This window comes from Vicia villosa, linkage group LG1 (assembly GCF_029867415.1).
Source record: "Vicia villosa cultivar HV-30 ecotype Madison, WI linkage group LG1, Vvil1.0, whole genome shotgun sequence".
In the NCBI taxonomy this organism is placed as follows: Eukaryota; Viridiplantae; Streptophyta; class Magnoliopsida; order Fabales; family Fabaceae; genus Vicia; species Vicia villosa.
Genome location: NC_081180.1, coordinates 106,368,828 through 106,392,990, shown reverse-complemented (window position 1 = coordinate 106,392,990; position 24,163 = coordinate 106,368,828).

The window sequence follows — 24,163 nt, the reverse complement described above, 5'->3', positions numbered from 1 at the left end:
ATCAACGCAGGTTTCCTCATCACTTCAGAATACCCTCAGTGGTTATCTAACATTGTTCCCGTTCCTAAGAAAGACGGAAAAGTCCGCATGTGCGTCGACTACAGAGATTTGAACAAAGCTAGCCCTAAGGATGATTTTCCTTTACCACATATTGACATGTTGGTAGACAGTACAGCAAAATCCAAAGTTTTCTCATTCATGGACGGATTTTCAGGATACAACCAAATCAAAATGGCACCTGAAGACATGGAAAAAACAGCTTTCTTCACCCCCTGGGGCACGTTCTGCTACCGTGTTATGCCTTTTGGACTAAAGAACGCAGGGGCAACTTATCAAAGGGCCATGACTACGCTTTTCCATGATATGATGCATAAGGAAGTGGAAGTCTATGTGGACGACATGATTGCCAAATCAGAAAATGAAGAAGATCACATACAGAATCTGACAAAGTTATTTCAACGCTTACGGAAGTTTCAGCTTCGCCTGAACCCCAACAAGTGCACCTTTGGTGTCTATTCAGGAAAACTCCTTGGTTTCATTGTCAGCAAACGAGGAATTGAAGTAGATCCAGACAAAGTCAAGGCAATTCAAGAAATGCCTTCACCCAGAACCGAGAAACAAGTTAGAGGATTTCTTGGACGTCTGAATTACATCTCGAGATTCATACATCTCATGACAGCAACTTGCGCTCCTATTTTCAAACTTCTACGGAAAAATCAAAGTTGCGTCTGGACAGACGATTGTCAGAAAGCGTTCGACAGCATTAAGGAATATCTGCTCGAACCACCCATCTTGTCTCCTCCAGTGGAAGGAAGACCTTTGATAATGTACTTAACCGTCTTAGAAGACTCCATGGGTTGTGTCCTTGGACAGCAAGACGAGACAAAGAGAAAAGAGCATGCCATTTACTACCTGAGCAAGAAGTTCACTGACTGTGAATCCCGCTACTCCACGCTCGAGAAGACGTGTTGTGCTTTGGCCTGGGCTGCCAAGCGTCTCCGCCAGTACATGATTCGACATACTACTTACTTGATCTCTCATATGGATCCAATCAAGTACATCTTTGAGAAGCCTGCTTTAACCGGGAGAATTGCCCGTTGGCAGATGTTGTTATCAGAATATGACATTGAGTATCATGCACAGAAAGCCGTGAAAGGAAGCATTCTAGCTGAGCACCTGGCTCACCACCCACTCAATGGTCATGAATCAACCAGTTTTGACTTTCCGGACGAGGACGTCATGTACCTCAAGATGAAAGATTACGACGAGCCACTACCAGACGAAGGACCTGAGATAGGATCCCAGTGGGGCTTAATCTTTGACGGAGCTGTCAATGCTTATGGACGAGGAATTGGGGCAATCATTGTTACACCTCAGGGTACCCATATTCCATTTACTACCAGATTAACTTTCAAATGCACAAACAATGAGGCCGAATATGAAGCCTGCATCATGGGTCTCGAAGAAGCCATGGATCTAAGAATCAAACACTTGGATGTATATGGAGATTCTGCTTTGGTCATCAATCAAATCAAAGGAGAATGGGAAACACGCCAACCAGGGCTAATTCCTTACAAAGACTACGCGAGAAGATTGTTACCATTCTTCGACAGGGTAGATTTTCATCACATTCCTCGTGAAGAAAACAATTTGGCTGATGCATTAGCCACACTCTCTTCCATGATTAGGATAAATCATTGGAATGACATTCCTCGGATTGATGTTATGCGCCTGGATAGGCCCGCTCATGTGTTCACAGTAGAAGCAATCATCGACGACAAACCGTGGTATCACGACATCAAGAACTTTCTTCAAAAGCAAGAGTACCCTCTTGGGGCGTCAAAGAAAGATAGAAAGACTTTGAGAAAGTTAGCTTGTAGATTCTTCTTGAATGAAGATGTTCTATACAAAAGAAACTTCGACATGGTTCTGCTCAGATGCGTTGACAGAAAAGAAGCAGAAATACTCATGAGAGAAATACATGAAGGTTCCTTTGGTACTCACACCAATGGACACACCATGACAAGGAAAATACTGAGAGCAGGATATTATTGGCTGACAATGGAGTCAGATTGCTACCAGTACGCAAAGAGGTGTCACAAATGCCAGATCTACGCCGATAGAATTCATGTGCCACCATCTCTTCTCAACATACTCTCTTCCCCTTGGCCTTTCTCCATGTGGGGAATCGACATGATTGGAATGATCGAACCAAAAGCGTCCAACGGACATCGCTTCATCTTGGTAGCCATAGACTATTTCACCAAATGGGTTGAAGCAGCTTCATATGCAAACGTTACAAGACAAGTTGTCGTCAGGTTTATCAAGAGTCACATCATCTGTCGCTACGGCGTTCCTAGCAAGATAATCACTGACAATGGGTCAAATTTGAATAACAAAATGATGAAGGAGCTTTGTGAAGAATTCAAGATCGAACATCACAACTCATCTCCTTACAGACCAAAGATGAATGGAGCTGTAGAAGCAGCTAACAAAAACATCAAGAAAATCATTCAGAAGATGGTCATCACTTACATAGATTGGCATGAAATGCTCCCGTATGCTCTTCATGGTTACCGTACATCAGTACGAACTTCGACTGGAGCAACTCCTTTCTCCCTTGTATATGGCATGGAGGCAGTCCTACCAATAGAGGTTGAGATTCCATCAATGAGAGTTTTGATGGAGGCAAAATTAACAGAAGCCGAGTGGTGTCAAAGCAGATTCGATGAATTGAACTTAATCGAAGAAAAGCGCATGACAGCTTTATGCCACGGACAGCTATATCAACAAAGAATGAAGAAAGCTTTCGACAAAAAGGTTCGACCTCGCACAATCAAAGAAGGCGACCTTGTACTCAAAAAGATTCAATCTTTTCTCACAGATTCGAGAGGGAAATGGACTCCCAATTATGACGGCCCCTACGTGATCAAGAGAGCTTTCTCAGGAGGAGCCTTAATACTCACGACTATGGATGGAGAAGAATTCACCCGTCCTGTGAACGTCGACGCAGTTAAGAAATACTTCGCCTAAATAATTAAAAGAACAGCTCGCTAAGTTGAAAACTCGCAAAGAGCGGCTTAGGCAAAAAAGAGCGTCTCGGTGAATCGAAAACCCGAAAGGGCGATTCAGGCAAAAGTTAGAGACATAAAAAAATAAATAATCAATCCTGGTAGACTTAAAACCCGAAAGGGGTAGTTTACGCAAAAGTTAGGGATATATGGCAAGTAACTGTGTTCAGGACACACTTGATCATTCAAAATCCATAGCGGAGTATTCATCAGCAGTAGGTCATCTTCTACGAAGCACGAATACAGCGCAACTCGGAGTGGAAGGGAGAGATAACGGTCGTCACGTTTCATCGTAGCCCTTTTCCCGAAAAATTACCAATTTCCAACTTTGTAAATACTCCATGGAATCAAGCATTTGGCTGATTACCATTCCATATATAATAATTTGAGCCTTGTGCTTTTCCTTTGCAATCTAGTCTTATTCAGCTTCTTGAAATGCATTTTAAGTTTAAACAGTCATTTTCTTGAAACAAATGTTTTCATAAAATAAAAATGAATTTACTTGCAAAAATAAAGGTGAAATTTCTTTCTAAGGTTTACAAACAATAGGAAGAATGCAAACAGTTGCTCCGAGAACGGTTGAGACCCCGGGAACCAATATTTCCCCATGAGGTCGCTTTGCGAACATCTCCCGATGACGGATCTTCACTTCAATTCATATTACTCATTTCGGACAGCGGACAACTGATAACCAGGTATTCCCAACAGAGTTCGAACTACAAGAAGAGGACATCTTCTGATCCACAAGAATTTCAGTCGTATCATAGGATTTTACATCCGCGACAATTCCATTCACATTCACTTTACATTTTATCATTGTCATAATATTCATGCATACATTACATCATAATTGCATAGCCGAATCAGGCTTTGATCCTGTGAATGCCCGAGTCATTGAGGCATGAACTCAAGTTTCCCCTGCAAGTTCCGGAGAAACTTTTTCCTTCGAGACAACAGTTCATACACAAGGATCTCACCAAGCAAGTCAACAAATGGTAGTCTCCCTCAAAGAGATAGTTTGTTCACTTTTGGAAATCCTCAGCCGAGATTCTCCTGTAGAGCGACACTCGACAGTCTTCTTCAGATAAGATAGTCTGCTTCGCATTTTGGAATTCCCTACAGGTTTGGTATTTCCCCAGCAAGGTCGAGAGATGCCACTTTTTCGTCAAAGAAAATAATTCAGAATCTCCCAGCAGATCGACAAATAATTCCCCAGCGGAATCAGTGAATGGTAGTCTTCGTCCAGAAGATAGTTCATGATCCCCAGCGAAGTCAACAAATGGTAGTCTTTCCCCAAGGAAAGACAGTTTGTCTGTTAAAAACTCAAGAGATCGACAAATGGCAGTTTCTTCAAACAGTTTGTCTGTTTCAGGGATGTTTAGTTCCCCACAGAGTCGATAAATGGTAGTTTTCCCCTTAGGAAAACAGTTTGTTGATTCCCCAGGCACCAGTCGACGAATGGCAGTTTTCACCCCGAAAACAGTTCGTCCGCCTTCAAACAAAGTCATTAGCCCCTCAAAAGAGCGCGGGCCCATATGACAATCTTTCAAAGATGCCAAGTCAAAAGGGAAGATGGTGAAGTTTCTTTATTTACCGTCAAATGGTATCTCATCTCCAAGTGCTGATGAGAAGTTTGACGAGGAAACAAACCTTTGAAGTTTCTTTATTACCGTCAAATGGTATCTCATCTCCAAGTGCTGATGAGAAGTTTGACGAGGAAACAAACCTTTGAAGTTTCTTTATTACCATCAAATGGTATCTTACCTCCAAGTGCTGGTAAGAAGTTTGACGAGGAAACAAACCTTTGAAGTTTCTTTATTACCGTCAAATGGTATCTCATCTCCAAGTGCTGATGAGAAGTTTGACGAGGAAACAAACCTTTGAAGTTTCTTTATTACCGTCAAATGGTATCTCATCTCCAAGTGCTGATGAGAAGTTTGATGAGGAAACAAACCCTTGAAGTTTCTTTACTACCGTCAAATGGTATCTTACCTCCAAGTGCTGGTAAGAAGTTTGATGAGGAAACAAACCGTTGGAAATTTTCTCTTTATCTGAGATATTGTCCAAACACAACTACAACTAGTTTCGAGATATGAACATCCGAAACGAGGGGAAGTTGGTTACCTTTCTCTAAGTATCAACACTTAGTTAAAGAAGATGGATTGCGCATCCTACATTGCCATCCATTCACCAGAATCCACATCAAGTATTTCTGCAGGAGTTTGTCTCCTCATCCCCCGCCAAGCGCGACAACGGGAACAAGTCATGCAAAGACTACGTCAGTTACAACATCTCAGGAGCGCCCAAAATTCGGGCATTCTTTAATATATTTAAGTCTCTTTTACACAAGAGAGATCGAGATATCAATCTCTCTCCGGATAAAAGAAACTTAAATAGGGGCATCTGTCATACCCTAATTTTTGACCCCCCTGAGATGACATATCTTCAGGATTTTCATCAGGACAAGACAAGTACCCAGAGCAGTCATTTCTCCATCTGGTACCTAATCGAGGATGCTCAAAGACAAGAAAGCTCAGGCAAAGGATCAATCAATATAAAGATTAGTTTCTAATACAATCATAGGGCCCAAGAACTTCATTTTTTCTCATCTATGATTGATTAGACATCCAGTCATCTGAGTACAGGTTTACTCAGGTCACCAGACTAGGGTTTTGAGCCTATCAAGGACTGAAATCAGGGATCACATTTGGGAAACCCTAAAAAACCTCAGAGGGTCATTCAAAGACATCAATCATCTTCAAATAACTCATATGACAAGATCTACTAGACATCACACTTCAATTCAAAGTCTACAGTCATTATTTTCACATGGTCGACAAATTAGGGTTTTGACCTAATTCACCAAGATAGTTGACTTTTGATCAGGGCATGAATCCAAAACTCAAGACATGATTCAAGGATCTCTACTACCTCCATATAATCCATTTATATCATCCATTTGGGGAGAAGATCTTATTTCTACACAAAAGCCCAAAAATTCACTTTGTCAGGAAAAAGTCAACTGTGAAGGATCATCATTGACTTTTAAGGTTTTTGGTCAAAAAATGACTTTCAAAGATCAATATCATCAATATATGGATGTCAAAGTCATTTGGCCAAAGAAATTCAAAGAAATTCATCAAGGAGCGAAAAGTCGGGAATTAGGGTTTTTGAAGGCATGGTGAGATCTCAAAATTTCACCTACACAACTCAAAAAACTTCCAACATGAAAGTTGTAGATCTTGCCAAATAAAACAACATCTTACAAGGGAACTTTTTTCAAAAGATCAACCATTTATGAAGTTTTGGAAATTTTGGAGTTTAGGTCATAAACACTTAGAAATTTTTCTAAGTGTTTTAACCTAGTTTTCTTCCAACTTTGGCCTCATTTTTCACAAATTTCCCAAAGGATTCTGAAGAAGACATAAACTAATGATTTAAAGTAGATGTTTAGGGCTTTCCAAATTGTGTTCAACCTTCTCAAAATTCAATTTGAGCTAAGAGTTATGCTTGTTCAAAGTTGGCCTCATGAAGTGAAATTATAGGTCATGCATCATTTTGGAACTTTGAAGTTTTGTGCACATGACCTCAAATACAGATGCTACATGACCCATAATACATCTGCAAACATGCCATGCATTCATTTTCACCATGCCATGATAATTGAAGAAGATTCCTAAAACAAGAACATGTGATTATGTAATGATTACATTTGAGAATTTATGGCAAATTGATGAATCACCCAAGGAATCTTCTCACCAACCAATTAGAGCTCACTTTGCATCTGAATTGTCCCCTAAGATCAGATAGAATCAATGGATAGGGGAGGTGGCTCGAAAATGCAATGATCACATTTGGATATTCTTTGAAATTTCTTCATGGCTAAGAAACCAAACTTACTTCACTAAGCAAGCTCACTCTCCCAATCAGTACTGAGACATTTGCCTATAAATAGAGGCCTCATTCTCATTCAAAAAAGACACCAAAGCAACCATATTACTTGCTTTCTCTTACTCTTCTCTTGTTCATTGTTTTTCAAAGTTCTTTGGCAAGAAGAATCGATTTCTTCAAACCAGAGCTTATCTTTGGGAAGTGAGCATTCTAACATCTCAAGGGAGGTCATTTGAGGTGATCCAAGCACCTGGATCACTTCTGTAGGTGGAGGAACACCATTGTTGCTCTCACTTTGGAGCATCTGCAGTTGGAGGTCCATGGAGTGATTCAGAAGGTTTCAAGGCAAGCCAATCATCCAGACACACTCCTCAGGTCATAGTGAAGCTAACCAGATGGCTGCAGCTCATCTGTAACTCGAGAATCAACACCCTCCATGTTCACTTGAAGCTGAAATCGAGGGAGGTCCATAGAACAATTCAGGAGGTTTGAGGTCATTACAAGCATTCAGTTAGCATCACTGAGCCACAAGGAAGCTTTTGGGATCATTCATACAAGCCCAGTTGCTCTCTATCATCCTCACGATCTCCATTTTCAGAGGTAAGTTTCTGAACTCCCTCTCTTTAATTTAAGTACTCTTTATGAAATAGCTCGATTCTATCTTGTTCAGCATCATCAGAGGATTGAAAACCCTCTATCATCATCCATTTATCTTTCAGCATAGTCATTTAATTTAATTTTGAAATTTTAGGGTTCTTCACGATTTCTGGTAAATTAGTTAGATGTAGTTAATGATAGTTCATGTTAGTTACATATTTAGAATCGTGAGTGAATTTAGAGCAAGTTTCATGTTTACATCGTTGCAAATGGTTGAGAAACGAGTAAGTTCAGAAATTCAAAAATGGAGAGCTTGAGGTTGAAGACGAAGATGGTGGTGGCGCGCAAATTTGAATTCTCAGGGCAGGGTTTATTTTATTTTGAGTAGTATGCGTTTTACAAACGAATTCATCGTTTGCCCTAGTGGCCTCACATGCGCTCTTAGTCTCCTCGTGCCTCAAGTCTGGGGTTCGAATCCCCCTCGCCCCAGACTTTTTCATCCTTTTATTTTTTTTCAGATTTTTCTAACTTGTTTTAAAACAAAACCAAATGCGCGCGTGTTATAGTCACCAACTGGCGTTTGGCTCAGTGGTGTTGTTTTGAGTGTGTGGCTATAAGGGCGTGAGTTCAAGCCTTGCTAGGACCAAAACCTAATTTTTTATCACTTTTCTAACTTAATTCCTTCACAACTTTAACCAATTATTTAACTTATCAAATTAATTCATTTTGACTTCATTTTTTAAACACTTGTTGATTAATATATATATTTTATAAATAATAAAAAAAAAATCATAAAAATATTATTTATTTCATGTATTTTAATTAGGTTTAAAATAGTATGTTTTAAATGTTTTCTTAAATACTTTAAAATATATATATTCATTTTGTTTTAACCTAATTACTTTGTGAATAATGTTATGATAAAACCCTATTTATTTAGGTCTTAATTAGGTATAGATTTCATCTTTGCCTTAATTAAGTTGACTTTTGTCAATTTGCAAAATTGTTTTCAATCTCCGATTAAACAGACGATTAAGGTTTTCAAACAACAAAACCTTATATCATTTCAATCATTTTCAACTGTTTTCATAAACAGTAATTCATTTTTAAGTGGGCCTCTAATAGAGTGTAAGTCCCAAAAAACCTTCTCTTCTTAGCTTGTTTTCAAAACTGTATTTTCAAAATCTTCTTTCTGTTTTCAAAACATTCTTCTGGTATTTGAAGGGCATTATTCCCGGTGAAACTCTTCAGATACCTATGTGACCTTTGTCCATCTTCACTTCTTCTGTTTTCAAAAAACCATTAACTGTTTATCATATACATTCAACTGTTATCAACAAAACAACAAAAATACTGTTGAGGCTCTGTACATACTTCTTCAAAGGCCTCCACTCCATCCAGGTTAGGCTTTACAAGCTTTCAATTTACAGTCTTTGTTTAAATTACTGTCAAATATAAACTGTACATATATTTGTTTAGAACTACGTTTGAGTGTAAACCCTAGGACAGTTAAACTATATATATATTATAGGAATATGACCTAGGATTGAGAATGTCTTCCCGGTGAAGGCTCTTTCCTAATTAGAGATCTGTAGTTCAAACCCCCAAGATGAATTATTCCCGGTGAAACATCTTGGCAAAAACCTTAGAATCCAAATAACAGGACACATCCACCCAAAGAGGAATTATTCCCGGTGAAACCTCTTACCCATTTGCTTAGAGCCAAAATAAGTTCAAAAACTACATAGCTTTCTCTTGTGCTATAACAAGGACCCTCGATTAGCCTCCTCTTGGGCTTTGTACAAGGACCCACAGGCTTCTTAAAAGCATTTCCAGCTTCCTATTGAGCTTGTATACAAGGACCCATCAGGTTTCTTATAAACATAGGAACAGGTCTTTAGTCACCTTTTAGCCTACCCTGGTGAGTTTCTTCCAATTTAAACCAGACTTTAAACAAGCTAAGTTTGTCTCAATTTTACATTGAGCACACCTTTTGGAATGAGAGACATGGACAGTCTCTGTCACCCTTATCTTCATCAATCCTCCTTAATAGAGTCTAGGATCCATGTTTTGGTCATCTTCAGCATTGAGTCAGCCTTCATCTTGGGCTTTAAACAAGAAGTCTCCACTAGATAATCTTTCTACCAATCTTTTCATCCTTTAATAATTAATGGAGTGCTACCCAAATCATTCATTTCAAAACCCCTGGAAAGGGTTAGCCTCCAAAGTCAATTAATAAATAAAGATTCATTTCTCTTAGGAGATAATTCCCCAAAAGAGTCAAAACCCCTGGAAAGGGTCAGCCTCCAAAAACATGATAAAAGTCAATCTTTCACAAACAATTCTACCAACTGAGTCAAAATCCTTGGAAAGGGTTAGCTTCCAAAGAAAAACAGTCTTTCAATAAATAATATCTCCTCAGTAGAGTCAAAACCAATAAAAACAGTTAGCCTCAACCTTGGGCTTCATGCAAGGCACCAAACAATAAAACTCCCCTGTCAAGAGTCTGCCTCAACCTTGGGCATTGTACAAGGCAGATAATAGAGTCTCCCCAGTGAGTTCTTCATCATTCAGTAGCCTCAACCTTGGGCTTTGTACAAGGCAGATAAACCATATTTTTCATGTGTCAAAGATTCCTAACACTTAGGATCTTTCCCCATATAGTCATCCATACTTAATTCATTTAAGAGTCCGCCACAACCTTGGGCTTTGTACAAGGCAGAAAATAATGTTTTCCCTAGCAACAGTCAGCCACAACCTTGGGCTTTGTACAAGGCACACAAAATAGAGTCATTCATAGTCTTAAAAATTCAATTATCCTCAACAGTTAGCCACAACCTTGGGCTTTGTACAAGGCACATAAATAGAGTCTCCCTAAGTAGAGTCAGCCTCAATTCTGGGCTTTGTATAGAACACAAAAATACCCTGTAATTAATCCCCACTGGAGTCATCTCCCAGAGTCAATAATATTAATTAATCAATCAAAAAGCCTCAAGCTTGGGCCTCATACAAGCCAGCTAAATTCAGATCTTCTATACAGTAGATAGACATAGCTTATCTCTATAGAGAGATATTTTTACTACTCTACCACATTCAAACAAACATTTCAATTTCAATTTTAATCAAGTCTCCCATTTAGGATTTTGAAAGGCATGAGCTGGCAGTAAAACCCAGACATGTGGTAAGTTTCCCTAATTTGGATGAGCATCTTTCTTTCATTTAAGAGGCATTTGACTGGTATACTTGCACATACACAAGTAAGGTCCCCCTCTTGAATGAAATGAATTCAGTTATTCTGTCACTCCTTTAAATGTTTGTGGTAGAATAGTACAAATACCTCTCTGTAGAGATGATTTCATGCCTCTTTACTGTAAACAGAGATTTAATTCCAAGCTTCAACCTTGAGCTTCAAGCAAGGCACCAAAAAAAACAATTATTTCCCTAGTTAGTTCCCCGAACTACATTAAGCTCTGACTTCCACTAGGGATATGTAGGCATGAGGTTCACAAGGAATCTCAGCGAGCTAATAAAATACCAAAAAATAGTCAGTCTGTCTATCTGTCTGTCTTTTCAAATAATTCAATTCCTTCTCCTAACACAAAGGAGAAACTTTCCCAATCATTAGCAATAAACACAATCACAATGACACAGAGAAGGTTCCTGTAGAGTACTACAGATATGTAGGGTGTTTAAACACTTCCCTATGTATAACCGACCCCCCGGACTCCAGAATTTCTAGTCTAGGTGAAATCCCCACACTTAGCAAACTCCTAGGGTTTAGTTGAGATCTTTTTTCCCCTTTCCTACTCGTAGGACAAATAAGAAAGTTCGTGTGATATCGTAGGAAGAACTGAAACAAAATTCATCCCACCACGGGCGCATTCTCCTTCCAAATTTCGCGTGAAGGGTCTAGCGTGCCGTCCTCCCAAGTGAAACGGGGAGGTAAAAGAAAACGACACCACAGTTGGACATCGTTGGGGATAGTGATAATTTTTCTTCTAGTGATTTTCACGTGGAAAGTGGGCCAGAGAATTCCAATATTCTAGCCCGTGTGAAGTCTGGGCCGGTGTTGCCTAGTAAGGGTGAGGGTGGCCCATTATCGTTTGACTTAGCTTGCAGAAATATTAAGAAAAACAAAAAAGCTTCTGCTTTACGGTGCAGACCTAAAGTGAAAAAGAAAATGCTGGAGTTGGGCAAAAAGGTGGAGATTTCACCATCTTTCTTCGCGTGTATTGCTCCTCGAGCTGGAGGTTCTTCGATTTCAACAGAAGCAGGGAAGGAAAACACCAAAACTGTTGTGGATGATCAGCATCTTGCGAAGGGTGATTCCCCTGCTAGTGGTGAGTCCTCTTCTTGTAACTCTTTGACTGATTCTGACATTTTTAGATGTAATAGTAGATTAAGTCAAAATCATAACTCTGTGGTGGGGAAGAAGCTATGGAATTCCATTTCCAAATTGGGTGTGTCGGGGATAGTAGAGGAGAGTATGACTATTAAACTAATAGAGGTTTTGGAGAACAAAGATAAGGCCAGCATAGAAGGGAGGAAGATGGTTCCAGAGAAGTTGTTATGAATCTTCTCTCATATAACATTAGAGGAGGCGGTGCTCTTTCCAAGAGGAAGAGGGTTTGTTTTTTGGTTCAATCTTTTAAGATTGATGTTTGTCTTTTACAAGAAACGAAAGTTCAGTGCTTTAGCGACTCTATTGCTAGGAATTTTTGGGGCGGTAATGGTGTGGAATGGACTGCTTCAAACTCGATTGGAGCGGCTGGTGGCATGGTTATTTTGTGGAATAAGGACTCTTTATCCCTTAACTATAGTTTTATAGGAAAAGGGTTTGTGGGTATCAACTTCATTTGGAAAGGTGTTTGCTGTAATTTAGTGAATGTGTATGCTCCTTGTAATGAGTCGGAAAGAAGAATTCTTTGGAAATCTTTGTTGAAAAGGAAAGCCAATCATGCAAATGAGGAGTGGTGTGTTGTGGGAGATTTTAACGAAATCGTGAGAAAGGAGGAAAGAGTAGGTGAAGGCTCCTTTTTTAATTATAGGGGGATGAAGGAGTTCCGGGAGTTCATCGAGCTTATGGATTTGGTGGATATTCCGTGTGTAGGTGGTAAGTTCACTTGGTTTAAAGATAATGGGAAAGCGATGAGTAGATTGGATAGATTTCTAATCTCGAGAAAGTTGTTAGATGTATGGGGAGTGGTGGATCAAAGGATTGAGAAGAGGGACATATCGGATCATGCGCCGATTCGGTTGACGTTGGGAAGGTGGATTGGGGGCCTAAACCCTTTAGATTTAATAATGCGTGGTCTAGGCATGGGGATTTTAAGTCTTTTGTGATAGAAGAATGGGGGAAGTTATGTGTTGGAGGAAGGGGAGATTTCGTTCTTTTTGAAAAACTTAAAAGTTTCAAAGGGAGCCTTCGTGTGTGGAATAAGGAAGTGTTCGGTTGGATAGATTTGAAAGTGGAAGAGGAGGTTGATAAAATTAATGACATGGATAATCTTTTGGTGGAGAATATGGGGGATGATGTGGAGGATTTGGTGCTTAAAAGGAGGGAGGCAACTAAGGAAGTTTGGAATAAGTTGCAAGTGAAAGAGTGTATGCTTAGATTAAAATCTAGACAATTGTGGATGAAAGAGGGAGATAGAAATTCTAGTTTCTTTCATAATTCCATCAAAGAAAGACAAAGGAGAAATTCAATTACTTTTTTGGAAGGGGGTCATGGAGCGGTGGAGGGTGTTTCAAATATCAAGGATGAGATTTTTAACTACTTTGAAGACTTTTTTAAAGAAGAGAATTTAAAGAGACCTATTCCGGATGGTTTGCCTCTAAAGTCGTTGAGTGAAGGGGAAATTTCGTGGTTAGAGAGACCGTTTTCGGAGGAAGAGATTAAGGATGCCGTTTGGGAGTGTGATGGTAATAGAAGCCCGGGGCCGGATGGTTTTTCGCTTGAATTCTTTAAAGGCAATTGGGAGGTGATTAAAGGGGGTGTTTTTAATTTTGTTTCCGATTTCAATGCTAAGGCGAGGCTTACGAAGGGATGTACTTCCTCTTTTTTAGCTTTGATTCCTAAAGTTAAAAATCCTCAATCCTTATCCGAGTTTAGACCTATTTGCCTTGTTGGAAGTTTGTATAAGATTGTTTCTAAACTTTTGGCGGCTAGATTAAAAAGTGTTATCGGAAAGCTTGTGTCTTGTAATCAAACGGCTTTCGTCCCCGGTAGAAGTATTTTGGATGGAGTGCTTGTGGTGAATGAGGTGTTGGATTATGCTAAGAGGAATAATAGAAGTTGCGCGGTGTTCAAGGTCGATTTTGAAAAGGCTTATGATCGGGTGAGTTGGAACTTTATGCGTTATGTGTTAGGTCGGATGGGTTTCGCTGCTAGATGGATGAGTTGGATGGAGTGTTGCATTTTCTCAAGCAATATGTCCGTTTTAATTAATGGAAGTACTACAAAGGTTTTTAAAGTGGAAAAGGGTCTTCGGCAAGGGGATCCGTTGTCTCCTTTTTTATTTGTTTTGGTTATGGAAGTGCTTAAGGCTCTTGTAACAAAGGCAAAAGAGATAGGTGAATACCGGAGTTTCATAATAGGATATAATGAGGAAGTTGATTTACTTCAATTTGCGGACGACACCATTTTTATTGCGGAGGGTGATTCGGCAAATTTATGGAGCATGAAAGCTATCTTAAGAGGCTTTGAGCTTATGTCGGGTTTGCGAATAAACTTCAAAAAGAGCAATTTCTATGGTCTAAATGTAGGAGATTGGTTTCTTGAGGCGGCTTCGACTTTTCTATCTTGCAAAGTGGGTTATCTTCCGTTCAAATATTTAGGAGTTAAGGTGGGTGGAAATCCTAGAAGTATCTCTATGTGGAAGGATCTTGTTGAGCACATGCGAAAGAGGCTAGCCGTTTGGAGAGGTAAAAATCTCTCTTTAGCGGGTCGTGTTACTTTGATTAATGCCGTTTTAAATGCATTACCTATTTACTCTTTGTCCTTTTATAAAGCTCCGTCGAAGGTGTTAAATGAGATTAGGAGGATACAAAGTAACTTTCTATGGAATGGAGGGGAGGAAAGAAAATCTATCCATTGGGTTTGTTGGGATACGGTTTGCAAGTCTAAAAAAGAAGGTGGCCTTGGAATCAAAAATGTGGAAATCATGAATGTAGCTCTATTAAGCAAGTGGAAATGGAGGATTTTAGAGGAGAACGAAGCAGTGTGGAGTGGTATTCTTAAAGCTCGCTATGGTAAGCCGAAGCTTAAGATTCTTGTAGGAGATGTGGATGTGGTTAGTTCTAAAGACTCTATTTGGTGGAGAGATGTTTTGATATCGGACAATTATGAAAGACTCATTGATAATCATTTTTCGAAGGCGGTTAGATGTGGGGTGGGAAATGGGGAAGATATTCCCTTTTGGTATGCTTGTTGGCTTGATAACCAACCTATTTTTGAAGCTTTTCCGGAAATTTTTCAGATTGTTAATAACCATTTAGTAGTTGTGGCTGATGCTGGGAGATATGGTGTTAATGGCTGGGAATGGGACTTGAATAAGCTGCTGCCAGCGGACAGCTTTCTCTCTTCGCGGACAGTGGGCAGCGATCCCTTGCTGCTGTCCAAAGACAGTGACGCAGCCCCAGATTTTTTGCTGCAGCAGCTGGGCGTATGGCTGCATCAAGTGTCTCCGCAACACCAAGTGGCTGACAAGTTTACTTGGATGGAGGAATCTTCGGGAAGCTTTACGGTGAGGTCTTGCTATGACAGATTTAAGCCTCATTTATCTGGTCCAAATTTGCAAGGTAGTTTGGTGAAGGCTTTGGATAATATGTGGAAGGTTAGAATTCCATCAAAAATTCATTTTTTTGGATGGAAGTTTATGCACAATAGAATAGCAACAAAAGATCAATTGTTTAAAAGAGGGATTTTGTTGGAGTCTAAGGATTTAATGTGTGTTTTGTGCTTGAAGGAGGAGGAATCCCTTAATCATTTATTTGGTGATTGCGATATTGTTGTTAATATTTGGAGGAGAGTGCATATTTGGCTTGGTCCTTCTCTTGGCTTGTCTTTAGAGAAGTTTGTTTCGTTCTTCTATCATTGTGAGGAGGTGAAGTGTCCGAAGAAGAGAGCTACCGTGGGTTTGGTTTGGCTTACAACTATTTGGTGCATTTGGTTGAAGCGGAATGCTATCATCTTTAAGAAGGAGGTTTTTAGTTTTACGGAAAGTTTCTCGAACATTATGATTTCTTCTTGGGGTTTTATGTTAGCTTTCCATAAATTTTGTAAGCATTGTAATTACTACTCTTGGAATATCTTTCCGCTCGATTGTTTCGAGTAGTTAGAGCTTTCCGTTTGTCTCGGTTGGAGTACCTTTCATACTCCTTTTCTTAATTCATTGCCTATTAAAAAAAATGTGGTTTTCTTTATTCTTAGCTTTCAAGACACTTTCATTTTAGTTAAAGATAAGAAACAAATAGAATATGCATCGACAATGTATGAACTTTATTTATTTCCAAAGGAAAGGGAAAATATAGATAAAATCCACAAAGAACGAAGGATAAGATGGTCGTAGCAATTAAGAGCGGGTTCTGGAAGTCGGTTATGCAAGAGGAAGGTATTAGCACCTTTCACATCTGTTGTACTCAACGGGGCCCATTTAGTTAGTTTTGTGACCGAATATTAGCGTGATGTTTATTTGCGATCTTCTAATTATTATGCGAGAAAAGAAAGAAAAAAAGAAAATATTTTTGGGTTTTTTTATTATTGTGTCTAATAAGACTCTGGGTCTCGCTCCTACATATCTCCAGGTGCGGTGGAAAACTCAAGACTACGTAGTTCTGGGTAGCAAATGTTTGTGGGTTGATTCATTTTAGCGAAAAAGTCTCAAGTCGTATTCAAACGGAAAACATTGATGCCCAAAACATAGATAACTCAACATTTGCATCACTTCAAGAATGGATAACAGAATCTGGATCGACACAGATTCCTGCCATTATCACACTGTAGAAAACATTTGATTTTCACAAGTGGAAGCATTGTTTGCATCGCCGCAGAATGGGCATAGCGTCTTTCGTTTATGAACAAATTTTGAAGTCTCGTGAGGGCAAAAAAGATAGCTTGATGAGTTGAGATTGATTTTACATGGAGACAAGTATTCAGACAGTGAGCTCTACAATAGTATCCCAATATTCGGGAAGGGAAGAGGTATATACTCTAAGCACGTTCTTTTTCATCCAAAAAGTTATGAAACTTAAGAGACGAACCAAGGTTCGTTTATTTAATTTGTTTTATCAGGAAGACAAATACTCAAACAGTAAACTCTACAACAATATTTGAGTATTCGAGAAGGGAAGAGGTCTATACCCAAAACACCTTCTTTTTCATCCAAAAAATTATGAAAGTTGTGAGATGAACCAAAGTTCTTTTATTTAATGTGTTTTATCAGGAAGACAAATACCAAAACAGTAAGCTCTACAACAGTATTCGAGTATTCGGGAAGAGAAGAAGTCTACACCCTAAGCATCATTTTTTTCATTCCAATTTATTAGGAAAATAATTTTGAAAAGAGGTTTGTAACAAATTTGACGTTACCCAAAAATCTAGAATAATTATTTAATTAGTTATTTAATTAATTTAGTGTGAATATGTGAGTCCTTATGAAATATTTGATGTTTTGATGATGATATTTGTTGTTTTGATGATGATATGTGATGTTTCGATGATTTTTGGTGGTGCATAGGTGTTATGAGGATTATTAAGTAAATAAGATTATTTTAGATAATTAAATTTAATCATTTAGAATTATTATTTAAACAAATAGAGTTATTTTGGTGTTATAGATGATAAGGGCGAGATAGTCAATTCAAGGGGTTAAGTGAGAGTAAAATGAGAAAAGAAGGAAGAGAGGTATTCATTCGATCGTGAAAGTTGGGAGAAGAGTGAAAGAGAGAAGAGTTAGGACATTGGAGAACTCTGAAGGCCTTATAGAACACGAGGAGGAATCAGAAGATAACAATCTACGGTAAGGGGAGTTTATCTTGATTATTATAATTGGCCTAAGTGTTAGATAATTGTAGAATTGGTTTTGAGGTTTTTGGTTTATGATGAGTAGATGATGAATGAGATGGGTATTGATGAATTAGAAGTATTGATTTGCAATAGAATGATGCCCATAGTGTAAAATACATTGGATTATGGTTATATGATGGAAAATGGTAATTAGATGATGTTATATGACCCATAGTATGCAAGAAATCGCAAAGGTTTGGGTCTGTTTTGTAGAGAAGTCGCAACAGGATTTCTCTGATCGCGCATATTTGTCAAGCGAATCGACCCAGTCGCGTGGCGAATGGACTCTCCCAGGACGTGTCGGGCGAGTGAGTAGGTGAGTGGAGGCAAAGGCTACTGAAATGGTTCGCCCATGTGTTAGCCTGGAGAGCCTCAGGCGAATGTGAGTTTGTTGGGCGAAAGAAGGACTCATCGGACGAGAGGCTTGAGGAAAATTGGATGTTAGTAACTGACTTGATTCGTCGGGTGAATGAGGAGGCCCGCCAGACGAATGATGTCTGAACCAAGATTTTTGGAAAGGCCGTAACTTTAGTATCTAGACTCCATTTGATGCGTCGTTTGAAGCATAAAGAATATGATAAATTAATCTATACACTGGTGGAATGAAATGAGTTGTAGGATATATTTTCCTAGTTCTTGCCGTATGATGAGATGAGGATGCCTTGTGATAAATAATAGTAATTATGTTATCTATTATGAAATTGAATCAGCTGTGTCTTGTCGTTACTTTACTTGTGTTTTATGATGTTCTGATGTTGTTGTGATGCTATGTGTATTTGTTATACCCCAAAATTTGCCCACATCTTTTTTCAAGAAAACTTCAATCTAAAAATTAAGAGTTTCATATAATCTTGGATTTTCATATCCTGATTTATGAATACTTGGTTTTTAGAATTTTTCTTATGCGGTATTTTGGCTCGCTGTTGAATTTATTCTTACGCAAACGCCAATTACTGTTTATTACTTCACACATGCTATTTATTTGATATTTATTTACAGATAAATAGTACTGACGTAATTGGTACAAAGTTAAATCTTTTGCAGGCGCATAGTCCGGGGATTCAGACTGTACTGGTAACAAGTAAATTATTTGTTTCCCACTATCATATCATGTTCCCTCACAATCTAAGCCATTGGATCATGATCTCAGCACATCCTACGCATCAGAATGAGCCCTCATATCATGGACCTCATTTAAATACCACACCTGATTATTTTATTTTCTATTTTCTATTTTCATTTTAATTTCTTTGCAAAATTAATTTAAATAATTCTAAAATTCCAAAAAATACACAAAAAATATTTTTAAGTTTATAAAATAATATTTTATTTTCTGATATAAAAATATTTTATTTTTCTTTATAATTTAAATATTTTGCATAATTAATTAGTTTATATTTATATATTTGCTTTTTAATTATTTTAACCAATCAAAAAAATCATAAAAAATTTGTTCTTTATATTAAATATAGTTTATATATTATAGGCTAATTTTGTACATATTTAGAATAATTTTCTCATTTAAGTTTTAATTATTTGTGTAATTATTTGTATAATTATGTATTAATTAACTTAATAATTTCAAAACAAATTTCAAAAATTCCAAAAAAAATTAGTTTTATCTTAAAATTAATTGACAAGCATTTTGAACATGTTTTAAGCTTAATTTTTAGGTTTAAATTTTATTTCCATCTTTTTCTCATTTTAATTAAATTAATCATGCATTAATTCTAATTAAAATCAATCATCAAAAAATCCAAAAAATACTTCTTTTATTTTCTTGCAATTTAAATTCCTAGATAAATGTATAGGTTGTCAAACTCATGTAAATAGCGTAGTTTACATTTCCTGCACAATCGATGTAATAGCGTAGATTTACTTTCCGCATTTTACATTTCCGCATTTAAATTCCAGCACATATAAAACTGCGTGTATGCCAAAGTTAAAAATTGAATCGTTAGATCACTAATTTCAAAGATAAAATATCTGAATCAGAACACAATCACACTTGCACCTCTTAGGGTAATCCCTCTTTTACTCTTTTCAAAATCAAAATCAAATTCTACTGTTTCAAATGCAAAATCGAAATTTTGTTTACATCCGGTAAAAGGATAGTTTTTTAAAGGAAATAGGATAAGACCTTATAACTTAGGGTAGACCTCCTAATTTGCTTGCTCAGATCAAAACAAACAAATCTCTCATATATCATTGTTTTTCAAAATAAAATTTTCAAAAAGACAATACTTTGTATATATCCAAACAAGGATCATTACGAGGTTAACGTTCTTTTTTCAAAAACATCTTTTGAAAGATAAAAACACTTTGTATACATCCGCACAAGGATCATTACAAATTCAATTTACAAAGGTATTTGAAACCACATACGAGCATTTCAAGACAATAAAAAAGTAATTGAAAACAAGTGAGCTAAGCGAATTAAAGAGCCCATGGATAACCATGGATACAAAGGGTGCTAACACCTTCCCTTTGTATAACCTACCCCCTTACCCAGAATTTCTTAAAGGTCTTTTTCTGTTTCTTTTATAAACCTTTCCTTAATTGGATAAAATAAAAGTCGGTGGCGACTCTCTGATTTTCAAAAACACAAAAGCAGAAAGAAAAAAGAGTCAGTTCGCGTATCTCTCCGCGAGAGGTGCGGTAAAAAACCGAGGGCGACAGTATTTATGAAGCATGTGATGAGGTATGATTAATATGATGAATAATGATGCGTTTTGACTAGCACTTGTCGTACTATTATGTGTTGTTGCGCATGATGCATTCATAGCATTTGTCAGATAAGTAGTCCAGTGAAGTTTTGCAGGATGTTGATCCAATGGCGTTTGTAGGACGACTTGGTCTAGTAATGGCCTTAATCATATAGTGTGGATTGAGTGCAAATTGTGACGAATCCGGTTCCAAGCGGGAATCGACCGTATTGGTGGGGATATTTTGAGGATAACGATGACTAAGTCATCAGTGATGTTTTAGTACCACATGCATGAGTCTATTGGTGTTGCATCTCATTATTTGTGGCATTGAATAATATTTTAATTAAGAGATGTGATTCCTGAGTTTTTGTGTTTTGATGTGAAGAACTAATGATTCTTGATTTATGTTATGGACATAGTAGATGATGTTGTGTTGATGTTGTTCCTATGTTATGACTACTATATCTATTACTTATGATTTTATAATGATTGCGATTTACTCACCCTTTCTACTTGGAAATGTTGCCTCGAAACGTGGATAACTTGCAGGTGATAAAGATTAGTGCGGAAAGGTTAAGAGGTAGCTTCGTAGTGCACTTATTTAGTTTCCATTGAGTCCACTGGGTCTTGCTCTGATATGTAACATCGGGGTTGGGATCATTTGATTGTGAAACTTGAGTACTTTTGTTATTTTGAGGATTTTGTATCTTTCATAAATTGTGTTTTATACCATGATGTTATAACACATGAAGTATGATGAAACTATTGATGTTGAACTACCTTTCATGGTATTGGTTATTTTATGACGAAGTTTGTAAGAATCATTTATTTTGTTGTGAAGTCAAAGTAATTTGCTTAATAATGCTTAAAATGCTATTTATGTTTAAATTTTTTTGCAACCCGTGTTACGGAGTAGGATTGGTTGTTATACGGAATCTTATGAAGATGTGACGCCCTTGCGTTTTGTTTGTTTTATTTTTCGTAAAAATACTTGCAAAAATATATGTGGGTTAGAAGGGTGTTACAACATGCACCAGAGATTTATATGAGATTGGCCTAACGATTTGGTCTACTCCTAAATCCGAGAGTTTTCTCTTGAGAATTCCACTAAAAATATATATTAGTTGTTCATAGGCTATGTCCAAGATCCTTATTACGGCCACATTGTAGATTTTACACTGGCTATAAAACACATAGAGATTAAGAACCATAATAGGAAAATAGAATGATAGAAATGAGATGGAAATAAAGAATATAGAAGATAAGAAGATAAAGAAATACATCACAAATAAATAAAGTGATGGAAATTAAAGAGATAAAGGAAAGAGAACATGCACCAGATATTTATATGAGTTTTTCCCAACCATTTAGTCTACTCCTAAATTCGAAAGTTTTCCCTGGAGAATTCCACTTCAAAAGACATATTAGATTTTCACAGGTTATGTTCACGATCCTTATTAAGACCACATAAAAGATTTTACACTAGCTATAAAACACATAGAGATTAAGCACCAATAGGTAAATATAATGATAGAAATGAGATGGAAAGAAAGAATGTAGAAGAGAAGAAGAGAAAGAAATACAACGTAAATAAAATATAACAATGAAAAATAAAGAGATAAGGTAAATAGAAGATGCACCAGAGATTAGTTTGAATTCGGCCTAACTACTTGCCCTACTTCTGACTCGGAGAGTTTCCTCTTGAGAGCTCCACTAAAAAATAGATATTAGCTTTTCACAAGTTATGCCCATGATCCTTATTACAACAAATTATTAGATGTTACACTGACTAATCTCCAAACCAAAAAATAGCTTTTTACCATATGAGCTTAGAACATAATACAAGTTTTACTTGGCTAATCTCAAGAACTAAACAAGAGCTTTTCACAGATGATCATTTTAATAATAAACCTATTTGTAAAGAGTAAAATAACTCTAATAAACCTATTTTTAAAGAGTAAGCCCTCATATTAAAATTACCCATGTATATTTAAAGAGCTTAGTATCTATTTGGCAACAAGCAAAAATTAACCATCAATCATGCATATTAAAAGTTTTAAAGCTCCTTAAGTAGTATCATTTTAAATAGGCTACATAGTAGAGTCCTTGGATAGTTGAAAGATAATTAAAACAAAGGCTTTTAAAAAGCTCATAACATCTTCAAAGGTTCCACAAATCAACAAAAGAACCAATCCAACATTTTGAACAAAAGATTTTGAATCATCAAAGCAAAAGAGGTTCTAAATAAACAACTATTTTTCTAATAATCATCATCTTCTAGGCATGAGTTGGAAATAAAAGTAACACCATTATCAACAATTCACCTATATTGTAAAATAAAAGTTAAAATATAAAAATTTAACTTGACAAATTTAATAAATTAGTATGACTAATACCTTCATCATGAGACTCCATTTCAGTGATTAAAATATAATTTTCATTTTTCATATTAGAATTCAAACTACCTATCAATATATTAAAATATAGTCAATGATAATCTTAATGATAATCTTAAAATATATAAAACTATGAATATATAAGTTAACAAATAACATCCTTTGGCAGGTAAACTTAAAAAATAAAAACAAGAAAGGTCTTATTAGTATTCTCAGCACTTCATAACCAACTTGTTGCACATATCAAAGCTTCTAAAGTAGTCCAACAAAGTCAATTTTGATGAGGGCTTACAATATGCCCACTTGTACTAAATGTCGATTCAGAAGCTACCGTAGAAACAAGAATCGATAATGAATCCTTTGTAATTGCTTGAAGTGTTGGATATTTAATTCCATTCAACTTCCACCATAGTAAAATATCAAAATTTGGACTTCTTGGTAAAACTTCCTCATCCAAATAAACTTCCAACTCCATTTTGACATATGAAGTTATACCTCTTTTTTTTCTTATGACATACCAATCATAGTCTTTCAAACCATCATTGTCAACATTACCAACATTAGCATCCAACATTTGAGATTCACTTTTGGAATCATTGGTCATTTTCAATTGATAATCATAAAGTAAGTCCTAACACAACTGTCTGATTGACTTATTTTGATCATCAACATCATTTCCATAGAAGATTCCATAATAATATTAAAGCAAATTAGTCTTATATCTAGAATCCAAAATAGTGTCAACCCCAATTATTTAATGAATCACACTCCAATAAATTTCAAAATTTACCAACATGTTTTCTGCCATTATTTTGACCAATTCATTAGAGGATTCAATCCATTCAAATAATGCAACTTTAATATGACAAATCTTAAGAAAGTATTCATGGTCGTTGGATAGTTAGTGCCAAGAACACTTTAGTGATAGAATTAAATAGTTTCAATTTATCACAAATCTCTTTTGCAAATTTCCATTGTAAACTTGTTAGCAAACAAGTGTGTTGAGTTACATAGATTCCTAATCTATTAAATACATCTTTATACAGAATGGGAACATTAAGCATCTTGTAGGTAGAATTCCATCTAGTTGGACAATCTAAAACTAAATTCTTGGTGCATGGTATTTTTAATTGTTAGGATGTCTTCTCAGACCTTTCCATCCTTTTAAGTGTTGTAGTCAAAATTGCAACACTGTCTCAAATTCTCTATATCTCATCCTTCATAAATTCTAACACTTATTTTACTATCGAATTTAGTATATGTAGACAACAACGCATATGAAGTAAGGCCTCATCTCTTAACAATGTCTCCGATTTCAACATAGCCTTAATTTTTTTCAATCATTGAATCATTTGTGTTACAATTGTCCAAAGTGATAGTAGACAATTTTGTATCAATGTTTCAATCCATCAAACATTCAACCAATGCGCCACA